Below are 16,405 nucleotides of genomic sequence, written 5' to 3'. Positions count from 1 at the left end.
GAGGTCGGGCCATTAGAGGCGGAGGTCAGGCCATTAGAGGTGGAGGTCAGACCGTTAGAGGTGGAGGCCAGCTAGTTAGAGGCCGTCCCAGGGACGTAGTTCAGAGTGGTGGGGCTCAGCCCCGATTTTATACTTTTCCAGCTAGGCCTGAGGCCGAGTCATCTGATGTGTTGATCACAGGTATTATTCCAGTTTTCCATAGAGATGCTTTAATTCTATTTTATCCAGGATCTACTTACTCCTATGTCTCCTCCTATTTTGCTTCATATTTGGTTGTGCCTTGTGATTCTCTGAGTGCTTCTGTGTGTGTATCTACACCGGTGGGAGACTATATTGCAGTAGATCATGTCTACATTCGTGTGTGGTTACTATTGGTAGTCTTGAGACTAGTGTGAATCTTCTACTTCTTGATATGGTAGATTTTGATGTCATCTTGGGTATGGATTGGTTGTCCCCTTATCATGCTATATTAGATTGTCATGCCAAGACAGTGACCCTAGCCATGCCGGGGTTACCTCAGTTAGAGTGGAAAGGAACTCCTGGTCATTCTGCCAGCAGGGTTATTTCTTATATGAAAGCTCGGCGTATGGTCGAGAAAGGGTGTCTAGCCTTCTTGGCTTATATTCGTGATCCCAATGCGGATGTTCCTTCTATGGACTCAGTACCAGTTGTTAGTGAATTTCTAGGAGTATTTCCTGCAAATTTTTCGGGGATGCCACCCGATAGAGATATTGACTTCTGTATTTGGCTCCGGGAACTAAGCCCATTTCTATTGCACCATACCGTATGGCCCCGCAGGAGTTGAAAGAATTGAAGGAGTAGTTACAAGACTTGCTTGATAAGGGATTCATTAGGCCTAGTGTCTCGCCTTGGGGTGAACCAGTATTATTAGTAAGGAAGAAAGATGGTTCTATGTAGATGTGTATAGATTATCGGCAGTTGAACAAGGCCACTATCAAAAACAAATATCCGCCGCCAAGAATTGATGACTTATTTGATCAGCTTCAGGGTGCCAAGGCATTTTCAAAGATTTATTTGAGGTCTGGTTACCATCAGTTGAAGATTAGGGCATCTGATGTCCCTAAGACAGCTTTCTGGACTCAGTATAGGCATTGATGTAATTTGGGTTGACAAATCCCCCAGCAGCATTTATGGATTTGATAAATCGGGTGTTCAAGCCCTATTTGGATTCTTTTATGGTTGTATTCATTGATGATATCTTGATTTACTCCAGCTGTCAGGAGGAGCATGAGCAACATCTTCGGAGTGTGCTTCATACTTTGAAGAATAATCAGTTATATGCCAAATTTTCAAAATGTGAGTTTTGGTTAGACTCAGTTGCCTTTTTGGGGCATGTTGTATCGGCAGAAGGCATAAAGGTGGATCCTAAGAAGATTGAGGCTGTTCAGAATTGGCCTAGACCTATTTCAGTTAGAGAGATCCAGAGTTTCCTGGGTTTGGCAAGTTATTATCACTGGTTCGTGGAAGGGTTTTCATCTATAGCAAGCCCATTGAACAGACTAACCCAGAAAGGTGTCCCATTCAGATGGTCAAACGAGGGTGAGTTGAGCTTTCAGAAGCTCAAGACTGCTTTGACTACGGCGCCAGTGTTGGTATTACCCACAGGTTAGGATCATATACGGTATATTGTGACGCATCTCATATTGGGCTTGGTTCAGTATTAATGCAAGATGGCAGGGTGATTGCATATGCGTCGCGGCAGTTGAAAGTTCACGAGAAGAATTATCATGTTCATGACTTAGAATTGGCAGCAATTGTTCATGCACTAAAGATTTGTAGGCATTACCTCCACGGTGTCTCGTGTGAGGTATTTACTTATTATCATAACCTACAGTATCTGTTCAAACAAAAAGATCTTAATTTGAGGCAGAGAAGATGGTTGGAGTTATTGAAAGACTATAATATCACCATTTTGTATCACCCCGGAAAGGCCAATGTGGTGGCCGATGCTTTGAGTAGAAAGGATGTGAGTATGGGCAGTTTTGCGTATATTCCGGTTGGTGAGAGGCCATTAGCTACAGATATTCATACTTTGGCTAATCAGTTCGTGAGGTTAGATGTTTCAGAACCCAGTCGGTCTCTAGCTTGCACAGTCGCTCGGTCTTCTTTATTTGAGCATATCAGAGAGAGACAGTATGATGATCCTCATTTACTTGTCCTTAAGAACACAGTGTGACACAGTGATGCCAAACAGGTTGCTGTGGGGGAAGATGGAGTTCTGCGAATGCAGGGACGTATTTGTGTGCCTAATGTTGACGGGCTTCGTGAATTAATCCTGGAAGAGGCACATAGTTCCAGGTATTCTATTCGTCCAGGTACCGCTAAAATGTATCAAGATTTATGGAAACATTATTGGTGAAGGAGAATGAAGAAGGATATAGTTGCATATGTAGCTCGATGTGTGAATTGTCAGAAAGTTAAATACGAGCATCAGAGACCTGGTGGTTTGCTTCAAAAGTTAGAAATTCCTGAGTGGAAGTGGGAGCGTATCACTATGGATTTTATTGTTGGGCTTCCACGGACTCAGAGAAAATTTGACGCAGTTTGGGTCATTGTGGACAGGTTGACCAAGTCATCATATTTCATTCCAGTGGCAGTTACCTATTCTTCAGAAAGGTTAGCTGAAATTTACATTCGTGAGATTGTCCGCCTTCACGGTGTGCCCGTGTCTATTATTTCAGATCGAGGTACGTAGTTTACCTCACACTTCTGGAGGGCTGTACAATGTGAGTTAGGCACGCAAGTTAAGTTGAGTACAACATTTCATCCACAGATAGACGGACAATCAGAGCGCACCATCCAAATATTGGAAGATATGCTTCGCGCTTGTGTTATAGACTTTCGAGGTTCTTAGGATCAATTCTTGCCACTTGCGGAGTTTGCTTATAATAATAGCTACCAGTCGAGAATTCAGATAGTTCCATATGAGGCATTATACGGAAGGCGATGCCGATCGCCAATTGGTTGGTTTGAACTAGGAGAGACTCGGTTGTTGGGTACCAACTTGGTACAGGATGCCTTAGATAAGGTCAAAGTTATTTAGGATCGACTTCGTACAACTCAGTCTAGGCAAAAGATTTATGCCGACCGTAAAGTTCGTGATATTGCATTCATGGTTGGAGAAAGAATATTGCTCTGTGTTTCACCTATGAAAGGTGTAATGAGGTTCGGAAAGAAGGGCAAGTCGAGCCCTAGATATATTGGACCTTTTGAAATTCTTGAAAGGGTGGGTGAAGTAGCTTACAGGCTTGCATTACCACCTAGTTTATCAGCGGTTCATCCGGTGTTCCATGTGTCTATGCTCCGAAAATATCATGGTAATCCGTCCCATGTGTTAGATTTCAGCTCAGTCCAATTGGACAAATATTTGACCTACGAGGAGGAGCCGGTGGCTATTCTATCCCGGCAGGTCCGGCAGTTGAAGTCTAAGAGTTATCCTTCAGTTCGAGTGCAATGGAGAGGTCAGTCAGTAGAGGCATCTACCTAGGAGTCTGAGTCGGACATGCGGAGTAAATATCCACACTTATTCACCAGCTCAGGTACTTTTTCTAACTCCGTTCGAGGACGAACGTTTATTTTAGAGGTGGAGAATGTGATGACCCAAAATGTCATCTTTAACTTTAATAAGTAATTTTGTGTTCTAAGACCTCAAAAATCACTATTTATCACTCCTCGACTTGCGTGCGCAGTCCGTACAATTTTCCGGAAATTGTTTATGTGAAAACTGGATTAAAAGGTGAAATGGAGTTTTAAAACTCAACTAAGTTGACTTTGGTCAACAATTTGAGCAAACGGACTCGGATTAGTATTTTGACAGTTCCACTAGGTCCGTATCGTGATTTGGGATTTTGGCGTATGCCCGGAATCAAATTTCGAGGTCCCTAGCCCAAGATATGGAATTTTGATGAAAAATTAAAAGTTTGAAGCTTAATGATTTTTAAGAATTTACTGATGTTAGATTTATTTACGCCAGGTGCGTATTTTGGTTCCGGAGCCCGGTATAGGTCCACTATAATATTTATGACTTGTCTGCCGAATTTCATGAAAATCGGAGTTGATTTGACGTGATTCGAATGTCCGGTTGTAAAAATATAACTTTTAAAATTTTCTTGAAAACTTCCTTTGATTTGGTGTCCAATTCGTAGTTCTAGGTGTTATTTTGGCGATTTGATCACGCGAGCAAGTTCGTATGATGTTTTAGGACTTGGGTGCATGTTTGGTTTGAAACCCCGAGGGTTCGGGTTGGTTTCGGGTGGTTAACGAATCATTTTTGGACTTGAGGAAACTGAAGAAACCTGCTTCTGGTTTCCTTCTTCGCGTTCGCGAGGGGAGTCTCGCATTCACGAAGAGCAAATTAAGGCTGGCATATTTTGTGATTCGCGTTCGCGATAGAGTGAACGCTTTCGCGAAGGCTTGAGGTGCGAAACTTCGCATTCGCGATAGAAGACACGCGTTCGCGAAGGGAAAGGGGCTAGCCAGGAAAATTGCCTTCGCGATCGCGAAGGGCATATCGTGTTCGCGAAAGCCAAGCCAAGCAAGCTTTGCGTTCGTGAAGTAGCCCTCGCGTTCGCGAAGAGTAAAATTGGTCAGCCGGAATTTGTGCTTCGCGAACGCGAGGCACTGACCGCGTTCGCGAAGGGTAAAAGTTCCAGAAACAGAACTTAAGTTCTGGAAAATGGGATTCGTCCCATTTTCAACGCTTTTTCATTTTTGAGCTCGGTTTGGACGATTTTTGGGCGATTTTCACGGGTAAACATTGTGGTAAGTGTTCCTTATCCTATATTGATTATATTTCATGATTTCATACTCATTTATATCATGAATCCGTGAATTTATAGAAGAAAAATCAGATTATTATAAATCTTCCAAAAACGAAAATTTAAGATTTGAAGGTCCATTTGACATCGGAATTGGATAAATTTTGTATGGTTGAACTCGAATCAAAACGGGTGTTCGGATTTCGTAAGTTGTTCCGAGATTTGAGATGTGGGTCCCACTGTCGAATATTTATATGAATTTCGGATTTTATCTGGAAAATTATTAAATTTATATGGAATTAATTCCTATGATTCGTATTGAGTATATCGAATTGTTTGTGAATAAATTTGAAGCTTTTGGAGACAAATTTAAAAGGAAAGGTTGTAGTCGAGTAATTGATTGGAATTTTCAAAGCGAGTTAAGTATCGTGGTTAACCTTGACTTGAGGGAATAGAACCCTTAAATTATTTGTTATGTGAATTGCATGTGAACGACGTATAGGTGAGGTGACGAGTGTCTATACATCGTCGAATTAATTATTTGCATAATTATTTGAAAATCATAAATTATTTTAAATCATGAATGAATTATTATATTAATTATTTCACTCATAATTCCTTGTCAAATATTAATTCTTGAATTCCTGTAATAAATGATACATGCTTATTTGAATTATGTGCATTAATTGCTACTTGAAATTTAGCATATTAAATATTAAACTGCCTATTTTCTCCCTGATGTCCATAATAAATTGTTATTTGTCATTGTTTGTTTCATAATTAAATCATATATTGTGTGTTTGTTGTCTTGTAATTTTATATTAATTGTTGCATTTATCGTGGTAATTTCTTCTATGAGAATTGGGGAATTAACCTATCAAATACAGCTCTTCTATGAGAATTGGTAAATGAATATATTGGAGGATCGGGTTGCACGTCGCAACAGACTTGATTAAAATGAATATGTTGGAGGATCGGGTTGCACGCCGCAACAGACTTAATTAAAATGAATATATTGGAGGAGCGAGTTGCACGCCGCAACAGAATTGAATATGAATATATTGTGAGAGCGGGTTGCACGCTGCAACAAAATTGATGGAAATGATAATTGGTTATGACTGCTGAGTTGGCTTCAATTATATTAAATGAGTTACTTGATTTATTTTTATTATTTGTTGTTGTTACTAATATTGCGTACAGGTTAATGTAAGTGACCCGCCTTAGCCTCGTCACTACTTCGTCGAGGTTAGGCTCAGCACTTACCAGTACATGGGGTCGGTTGTACTGATACTACACTCTGCACTTCTTGTGCAGATTTTGGAGTTGGTCCCAGCGGCGTACCATAGACTTACTCGGATTTCAGCTACCAGAGGAGACTTGAGGTATAACTGCACAGTGTCCGCAGTTCTGAAGTCCCCGTCTACTTTACTTTAGCTGTGTATTTATTTCCAGACAGCTTTATTTTATTCAGACCTTTATTTGTATAATTTTAGAAGCTCGTGCACTTGTGACACCAATTCTGGGATGGTATTTAGACACCGTTATTAGTATGGAATATTCACTACATTTCAGACCTTACTTCCATAATTGTTCTTTATTATTTATAAATTTAAAAATTGTTTAAAAATGACTAATATTATTCTAACATTGCCTTGCCTAGTAAGTGAAATGTTAGGCGCCATCACGGTCCGAAAGTGGAAATTTTGGGTCGTGACATCCGGGTTTCACCTATGAAAGGTGTAATGAGGTTTGGGAAAAAGTGCAAGTTGAGCCCTAGGTATATAGGACCCTTCAAAATTCTTGAAAGGGTGGGTGAAGCCTACAAGTTTGCATTACCACCTAGTTTATCAGCGATTTATCCAGTGTTCCATGTGTCTATGCTCCGAAAATATCATGGTGATCCGTCCCATGTGTTAGATTTCAGCTCAGTACAATTAGACAAGGATTTGACTTACTAAGATGAGTCGGTAGTAATTCTAGCCCGACAGGTCCGATAGTTAAGATCTAAGAATTATCCTTCAGTTAGGGTGCAATGGAGAGATCAGCCGGTAGAAGAATCTACCTGGGAGTCCGAGTCAGACATGCGAAGTAAATACCCACACCTTTTCACCAGCTCAGGTACTTTTCTAATTTCGTTCAAGGACGAAAGTTTGTTTTAGAGGTGGAGAATGGATGACCCAAAAGGTCATCTTTAAATTTAATAACTAATTTTGTATTCTAAAACCTCGAAAAGCACTATTTATCATTCCATGACTTGCGTGCGCAGTCCGTATAATTTTCCTAAAGGTTTTTATGTAAAAAATGGATTAAAATGTGAAATAGAGCCTTAAAACTCAACTGAGTTGACTTTGGTCAATATTTTTAGCAAATCGACCCAGATCGGTATTTTGACAGTTTCGGTAGGTCCGTATTGTGATTTGGGACTTGGGCGTATACCCCAAAATTTAATTTGGAGGTCCCTGGCTCAAGTTATGACCATTTAACGGAAACTAGTAATTTAAAGGCTAAAGATTTCCAAAGTTTGACCATGGATTTGACTTTATGATATCGGGGTCGAAATCCGATTTTGGAAATTGGAATAGCTCTGTTATGTCATTTATGACTTGTGTGCCAAATTTGAAGTCATTCCAGATTCAGTCAACATGTTTAGGCACAAGTTTTGTAAATTCAAAAATTTTAAACTCAAAATTCGAATCGAGGTGTAAATTATAATTCCAGCGTTGTTTGACATGATATGAGATCCCGAGTAAGTCCGTATTATGTTATGGGACTTGTTGGTATATTCGGACGGGGTCCCAAGTACCCCGAGTGTGATTCGAATCGAAATCAGAACAAAAATTGGACTTAAGCAAAATCTGGAAGTTGTTGCTTCTGGTGCCTTCGCTTCTGCGAAGTCTTCGCCGCAGAAGTGAGCCATGCCTCGTAGAAGCGGATGGGCATTCGTAGAAGAGCGCGACCGCAGATGCGGAATTTGGTCCGCAGATACGAAACAGCTTGGCAGAATACATAAAAATTGGGTTTTAGCCATTTTTACTAATTTTTGAGTTTTGAGTCTCGGATTTTGGCGATTCCAAAGGGATTTTTCACGACTTTGAATTGGGTAAGTGTTCTATAGCCAAAAGTGATTATATTTCATAAATCCATGTCTATATTCATCATTTATTTCTGATTTAGATGGAAGAAATCGGAATTTTATAAAACTTTCCAAAACGAAAAATTTAGATTTGAAGGTCCATTTGACATCGGAATTTAGTAATTTTTGTATGGTTGGACTCATCTCGGAATGGGTGTTCGGATTTCATAAGTTTTTCCGAGATTCGAGACGTGGGACCCAAAAATGAAAAGCACGAAGGGTGATGTCGTGCCATTTTTATTATTTATAATATCATTGGCATGGTAAGGAGTGTAGCACGAAGGGTGTTGTCGTGCCATTTGTGAGTGTAAAAGCACGAAGGGTGATACCGTGTCATTTTCAGAAAGTTTAAAAACAGAAAGGGTGATGGCGTGCCAAAAGAGAATTAAAGCACAAAGGGTGATGTTGTACCAATTATTATCACTTATTTATCAATTTATGGGAGGAATGAGAGTAAAAACACGAAGGGTAGTGCCGTGCCATTTTCATATTATCAATTCCTTATTTTATTGTTGAGGAATTATTTGGCTGCTAACTAATAATTTTCCTGCTGAAATTATTATATCAACCCCTTTTGCATGTTCCCTCTCAAATTTATAAAGTGTTATTTATTGTTTTATGGTTGCTTCGTATTTGTATATACTTGTACAGTTTGTTTACGTACGTGTTTTGTCATAGCCTCGTCACTACTTCGTTAAGGTTAGGCTCGGCACTTACGGAGTACATGGGGTCGGTTATACTCATACTACACTCTGCACTTCTTGTGCAGATTTTGGAATTGGTCCCAGTAGCGTACCATTGACGTGCTCGGATTCAGCTACTCAGAGGAGACTTGAGGTATAACTGCACATCGTTCGCAGTTCTGAAGTCCCCTTCTATCTTATCTCAGTTGTGTATTATCTTTCAAACAACTTGAATTTTATTCAGACCTTTATTTGTATTATTCTAGTAGCTCGTGCACTTGTAACACCAGATTCGGGGATGTATTTTGATAATTCGGTATTTATGGTCTTCTGCATTTTATTTCAGTAATTGACTTCTATTTAATTAAATTTGCTTTAAAATAGTTAAGATTATTTTAACGTTGGCTTGCCTAGGAAGTGAAATGTTAGGCTCCATCACGATCCTGAAGGTGGGAATTTTGGGTTGTGATAGTATATATATATATTATCTTTTTAGTTATTTATTAGAGTTTTAATATGTCAACTAGAAAATATGAATCCAGATGTTCAAAACGTCAAAAAGGAAAATGATTGAAACTCTAATACAATCCCAAAAAGGAGCACTTGATAAATTTGTACCGAATAGTAAACATTCTAAATCAGAAAATGTGGAAGATTTTATGATAGATGAACAAATCATTAATATAATTGAGATAGACAATAATAAAATTTAAGAAGAAGAGGAAGGAGGAGAATTGGCGAGAAACCTAACATATATCCTCAAGAAAAATAAGAAGTTCTAAATAAGTTGGATAATTATACTCCTAGGAACATATATGATCTAAGTCAATGGACTAGTATAAATACAAAGCTGAGAAATCTATTAATAGAAAAGGGGCCAATTAAAATTACTAACATAGATTTTTCAAAGGATAAATTCTTTAAACATTTTTCTACCACAAATTATATTCAAAATTTGGCTAATGGAGAAAGACATGAAAGAAGATGGTAAGTGTACTCTAAAAATTTGGATAAGGTATTTTATTTTTGTTGTAAGTTATTTAATATGACTTCTAGCTTTTGTAGCAGTAAATTAGCTAGTGATGGTAGTAATGATTGGAGAAATATAAGTGATAAGCTCAAAGCTCATGAAACATCAAAAGAGCATATTATTAATATGGGTGCATGGATTGATTTAGAAATGAGATTGCAAAAAAGTAAAACAATTGATAAAGATGTTCAAGAACAAATCAATAGAGATAGAGAGTACTGGAAAAATGTATTATCAAGAATTATTGTTGTGATAAAAACTCTTGAAAAACATAATTTGGCATGGGGGGAAAATGAAAAGACCTATCAAGAAAGTAACGAAAAGTTTTTGAGTCTAATTGAAATGATTGCAGAATTTGATTCAATCATGCATGAACATGTTCGCCGAATTAAGCATGATAAAATTCATAATCATTACATTAGACATAATATATAAAATGAATTAATAAATTTATTAGCTAGTGAAATTAAGAATAAATTATTGACAAAATGATACACAAATTTCAGACCTATAATTTGGTGTCACAAAACTATAGAAACAAAGTACTTCTCAATCATACTTGATTGCACTCCAGATGCAAGTCATCAAGAATAAATGTCTTTTATATTACGGAGTGTCGACATCACTGTAACTCCAGTAAGAATTACTGAATATGTTTTTGTAGAGTTTTTAAAAGTTGATGTAACAAGTGGAAAAGGTCTTTTTGAAGTTATTGTAGATGAGATAAAAAGAATATTGGACTTGATATTGATAATTTAAGGGGGTAAGTGCACAATTAGCCAGTAATTAGAGATGTCTTTACTCTTTAGCCATTGTTTAAATTGTATTTACTCTTTAGCCGGTGCTAAATAAATTTTTATCCGCCCGGACGAAAATACCCTTGTGTTAGACATGGGTGTTGTGTAAATATTAAGGGCATGGTGTCCTTAACTTCATGAATACTATGTAAACATTAAGGACAAAGTGTCCTGTGTTTGCACTTTTCGTTGTTAAATTGTAATGACTCAACCAGTCATTTTGACTTTTAGAACCCTGTTCCCTAAAATAAAATTTTCCGTATGTAATTTTAATGATTTATGACTTGCGGGGATGGTTGGTTCGGGATTTGGAAGTATTTGGATTGAAATCAAAACATTTGGTTCCTTAAGTTGGCTTTAAAAAGTCAAGTTTGACTTCGATCAATATTTTGAGAAAACGACCCCTGAATAAAATTTTGACGATTCCAACAGCTCTGTATGGTGATTGTGGACTTAGGAGCATGTTCGAAATTTTATTTGGAAGTCCGTAGTTAAATTAGACCTGAAATGGCTAAAATAGGAATTTAAGTTTGGAAATTTGACCGGGGAGTTGACTTTTTAATATCGGAGTCGGAATCCAATTCTGAAATTTTTAAGCTCCTTTATGTCATTTATTACTTGTATGCAAAAATTTGAGGTCAATCAGACTTGATTTGATAGGTTTCGACATCGAATGTAGAAGTTGAAAATTTTGAGTTTCATTAAGCTTGTTGGTATATTTGATTGAGGTCCCGAGGGGCTCGGGCGTGTTTCGGATGGTATTCAGATTGTTTTTCCTTCACTTTGGCACTGCTGGTAACTGTTGTTTGCTGGTGTTTCAGACTTTATTCGCGATCGCGAAGATGGGTACGCGGTCGCGTAAGGTAATTTGGGCAGCTGGAAATTTGCTCTATGCGATCGCGTGGGCAAGTTCGCGATTGCGTAGGTTGGGCCAGTCTGTGCATCGCAATCGTATGGCATTGTTTGCGATCGCATAAGGGATACTGGAGAGGAAGTGGACCACGCGTTTGCTCTATGCGATCGCGTGAGGAGGGATGTGATCGCATAGAGTTGGAACCTGGTGCATCGTGATCGCGTGGCATTGTTTGCAATCGCTTAGGGTTATTTTCTGGGCAAAAAAATTTGTGCTACGCGATCGCGTGAGGAAGTTCGCGATCGCGTAAAAGAAATCACTGGGCAGAGAGTTTAAGTTCTGAAAATAGGACTTCATCCCATTTTCCATTTTTAACAATTTGGAGCTCGGATTTGGATGATATTTGGGAGATTTTCAGAGAAAACAACGGGGTAAGTGTTCTTAACTCAATATTGGTTAAATTACCCGAATCCATCATTGTTTTTATCATTTAATTGGTGAATTAAGTTGGAAAAGTTTGAAAACCCTCTTGGATAAATTTGAGGATTTGAGGGCCGAATTGTTATCGAAATTAATGAATTTTGGTATGGGTAGACTCATGGTTGAGTGGGCGTTCGTATTTTATAACTTTCATCGGATTCCGAGACGTAGGCTCCACGGGCTATATTTTGAGTAAATTTCAGATTTTTATTGAAAAATGTAGTATTTTCTTATGAAATTAATTTCTATAATTTTTAGTGATTGTATCGAATTATTTTTGGTTAGATTCGAGCCAACCAAAGTTGGATAATCGAGGAAAAGGCCTACTAGGGGATTAAATTGGAGCAAGACGAGATAAGTCTCTTGTCTAATCTTGTGAGGGGAAAATTACCCAATAGGTAATTAAAGTAATAATTGTTGCTAATTGTGGGGGCTACGTACGTACGAGGTGACGAGAGTCCGTGCGTAGCTACTATTAATGCTAAAGTCCGGGTAGTTTATGACACAAAGCATGAATTACTTGTGTAAATTGTATTCTTTATTTAATTGAATTATTTGATATATAATATGTGAATTGTTAGGAAATATAATAAAGTTTGAGATTTCGGTATCGATTCGGAGTCGGATTTGAGTGAAACTGGTATGGTTGGACTCGTAATTGAATGAAAAGGGTAATTCTTGTGAATGGAAATCATTGGACTCATAAACTGGTATATATTGTGAATTGTTAGATAAAAATATTAAAGGATGAAAATCTCATATGCTTGATTTTCTGTTTAAATTAATTAATTGTTAAGAGAAATTGTTCTTCCTCCCGAATTTATCTTATAATAAATATACTCTCCTTCTGGAGGTACATAAAAAATGTCCTCCTTTCTTGTGGAGCGGGCCGAATACCTCGGCAGGATAGATGCATCTATGGATCGCGCCGCACGTCCCTCGGCAGTGTACACGACACTCTGGATCGGGCCGTACGTCCTCAGGCAGAAATCGTGCCTAATAATAATAATTACACGATACTTGGATAGTTTATTGAAGCTTGTAAAGCTAATTGATAAATTGAAAATTTATTGGAATTGAAGAAATTTAATTAATATATTGAGAATTATTGCATTTGAGGGAATTTAATTATTTCTGCTGATTAAATAAAATTATTGTTGTCTTTGTGAATCATGCTGAGTTAAATAAATTCTATTTTATTCTATTTAATATTGTTGACCCTTAGTGAGTGCCAAAGTCGACCATCTCGTCTCTACCACTTCGAGATTAGACTTGATACTTACTAGGTACACGTTGTTTACGTACTCATACTACACTTGCTGCATTTTTTGTGCAGGATCTAAGACAGGCACTAGTGGAGGGCCTATCATTGCACATCCACGTTATCCAGAGGCGTAGTGATGAGCTGCCTTTCTGAGCCGTTCTGCAGCTACCAGTGTATCTTCTTGCATTTTATTCTGTCTATTTTTATTTCAGACAGTATTTGGAGTTTGTATAATCTACTAGATGCTCATACACTTGTGACACAAGGTCTTGGCACACACATTGGTAGAATTCGGTATTGTATTATTTTCTTAGATTTAAGTTAATCAGTATCTTTTCAAATTTATTTAATATTTCTAGAAAATTAATAAAATTACTTAGAAAACTATTCTGAAAATAATTGATATATGTTTAATTCATTTGTTGGCTTGCCTATCTGTAGTGTTGGGCGCCATCATAATCAATAGGTGAAATTGGGTCGTGACATAAACTTTAGGACTTCATGTCCTTAACTTCATATGTGCAGTGTAAATGTTAAGGATATGGCATCCTTAACTTCATGTATGCAGTGCAAATGTTAAGGACATAATGTCCTTAACTTGTATTTGCACCTTCTATTGTTAAATTTTAGGACCTCATGTCCTTAACTTCATATGTACAGTGTAAATGTTAAGGACATGGTGTCCTTAACTTCATATGTGCAGTGTAAATGTTAAGGACATAGTGTCCTTAACTTTATGAGTGTTGTGTAAATATTAAGGACATGGTGTCCTTAATTTCATGAATATTGTGTAAATAGTGAGGACAAAGTGTCATGTATTTGCACTTCCGTTGTTAAACTTTAGGACATCATGTCCTTAACTTCATATGTACAATGTAAATGTTAAGGACATGGTGTCCTTAACTTCATGTGTGCGGTGTAAATATTAAGGACATAGTGTCCTTAACTTTATGAGTGTTGTGTAAATATTAAGGACATGGTGTCCTTAACTTCATGAATACAGTGTAAATATTAAGTACAAAGTGCCCTGTATTTGCACCTTCCGTTGTTAAACTTTAGAACATCATGTCCTTAACTTCGTATGTGCAGTGTAAATGTTAAGGACATGGCGTCCTTGACTTCATGTGTGCTGTGTAAATGTTAAGGACACCATGTCATTAATATTTACACAGCACTCATAAAAAAAAGGGTAACAACGTCTTTTCGTATTAATTTTAATAGAGTAATGGCTATTTTTGGTTAGCATTAAAAATATTGGATAAAAACTAAATACCATATTAAAAAGTGGCTATCCCACGCCATTTCTATTAATTTAAGAGGACAAGGATATGGTAATGGATCCAATATGAAGGAAAAATACCAAGGAGTGCAAAAAAGACTACTCGACACAAATCCTAGATCATTTTATACACCATGTGGTTGTCATAATCTAAATTTGGTACTTTGTGATATGGCTAATTCTTGTACCAAAGCTATATTATTTTTTAGAGTAGTACAACGCATATATTCACTATTTTCTTCTTCTACTAAGCGATGAAAAGTTTTAAAAGATAATGTACCCAGCCTAACTCTTAAATCATTATCACAAACGCATTGGGAAAGTCGTATTGAAAGTATTAAAGCAATACGATTTTAATCTCCACAAATAAGAAATGCTTTATTGAAATTAGTAGAAGTTAGTAAGGATCCAAAAACTAAAAGTGAAGCTAGTTGTTTAGCAACTTATGAGTTTAAAAATTTTTGAGTTTTTTTACTCGGTATGACTATTTGGTATGATAAACTATTTGCAGTTAATTCAGTTAGCAAACATTTATAATCAAAAGATGGATATCGATGTTGCCATAGATCAACTTAGGGGTTTTATTTCTTTTTTCAAAAAAAATATAGAGAAGGAGGATTTTCAACTAACATGATTTCTGCTAAAAAAATTGCATATGAGTTGAATATAGAACCTGAATTTCGTAATAAACGTGTAATATATAGAAAGAAACAATTTGATGAGAATGTTGATAATGAAATTACAAAGTCTCTTGAAGAATTTTTTAGAGTTGATTACTTCTTATACATAGTAGACCAAGCTATTTTTTCACTTCAAAATAGATTTGAATAATTTGAAGCGTATGAAAATATTTTTTGTTTCCTATTTAGTGGCAAAAAAGTTGAGATCTCTAGATGATGAGAACTTAAAGAAAAGTTGTCTTAACCTTGAATGTTCTTTGAAACATAATAGTCACTCTAATATTGATAGTTTAGACTTATTTTCTGAATTAAAAGTTTTAAGAGAAATAATACATGTAGGAGATGATACTCTAATCGATATAATTAATCATATAAAAAGACTTGATTCTTTTCCAAATGTTTATATTGCTTATAGAATAATGTTAACGATTTCTGTAGCGTTGCCTCAGCGGAAAGAAGTTTTTCAAAATTAAAATTATTAAAATCTTACTTAAGATCAACAATGTCTCAAGATAGATTAAATGGATTAGTTATATTATTAATTAAAAAGTTTTTCTCATTTATACAAGGTATACTTATTTTAAAAAATTAATTCTTTCTTGATTATGTAAAATGACACTTATTTTAGACCAAAATAAAAAGGCCAAAAGATCACTTATTATGCTCCGAGGGAGTACGTATTGAAATAGATAGTGTAGCTTACAGTTGGAATGGCAGTTGCAACTGATGCAACAACTGCTGCTTTTGCTCCTGCAACTACTCCTTCTGTATATACAAACATGATATTTAAAACATTCATTAGATGATCAAATTAATGGAAAATTCAAGGTGGTACAAGCAAAGAAAGACAAAGTACCATGAGAGCAACGCTTAGCCATGGCTAGTTTTTGGTCCACTGAAGCTAAACTCACATTCTTTGCCATTTTAGTTTGTATTTGGAACTAAAAATTTCCAACTTATGAAGAAGATATGTAAGACAGTAAATGCTGATTTGCAAGAATGGATATTTATAGGCATTTCAGTGTTGAAAATTTGGAAAAGATGTTTGATGGTTTTGGATAATTTCCAACGTCCGAGTCACTTGTTTTGTTTCACACTTTCTCTTTACTATGTACTCCTCCATTTTTACCTGGCACATGTATCTTAAGAAATAATAAATGAAGTGCATAATTTACCATAATACTCATATTAATTGATGTATATTTTATTGGATTTAAAAAAATAATTTGAAATAAATAATAAATACTGTGGGTATAACAGAAAAATAAAATTGCCTTCTTTTGATATGCGTAAAGTGACGTTAATAGTTTTAGTATAAGCGCAGATTTAATTTTAAAAACTTGTGAGTACTTATATAAGTAGTTTATTGACAGGTTCCTGTTGGGTCGGTTCGTTAGATTGGTTTGTCGGTACATGAACCAAATTAAA

General features: G+C 36.5%; 1 pseudogene; it reads right to left on the bottom strand.

Annotated features, from left to right (window-relative positions):
* The window catches only part of LOC142175092 (early nodulin-93-like), a 48,885-nt pseudogene extending 32,959 nt beyond the window's left edge, over nucleotides 1–15,926 (bottom strand).
* Nucleotides 15,927–16,405: the final 479 nt, after the last annotated feature.

This window comes from Nicotiana tabacum, chromosome 21, assembly GCF_000715075.1.
Source record: "Nicotiana tabacum cultivar K326 chromosome 21, ASM71507v2, whole genome shotgun sequence".
Taxonomy (NCBI): Eukaryota; Viridiplantae; Streptophyta; class Magnoliopsida; order Solanales; family Solanaceae; genus Nicotiana; species Nicotiana tabacum.
This window is presented reverse-complemented; position numbering and strand designations above follow the sequence as displayed.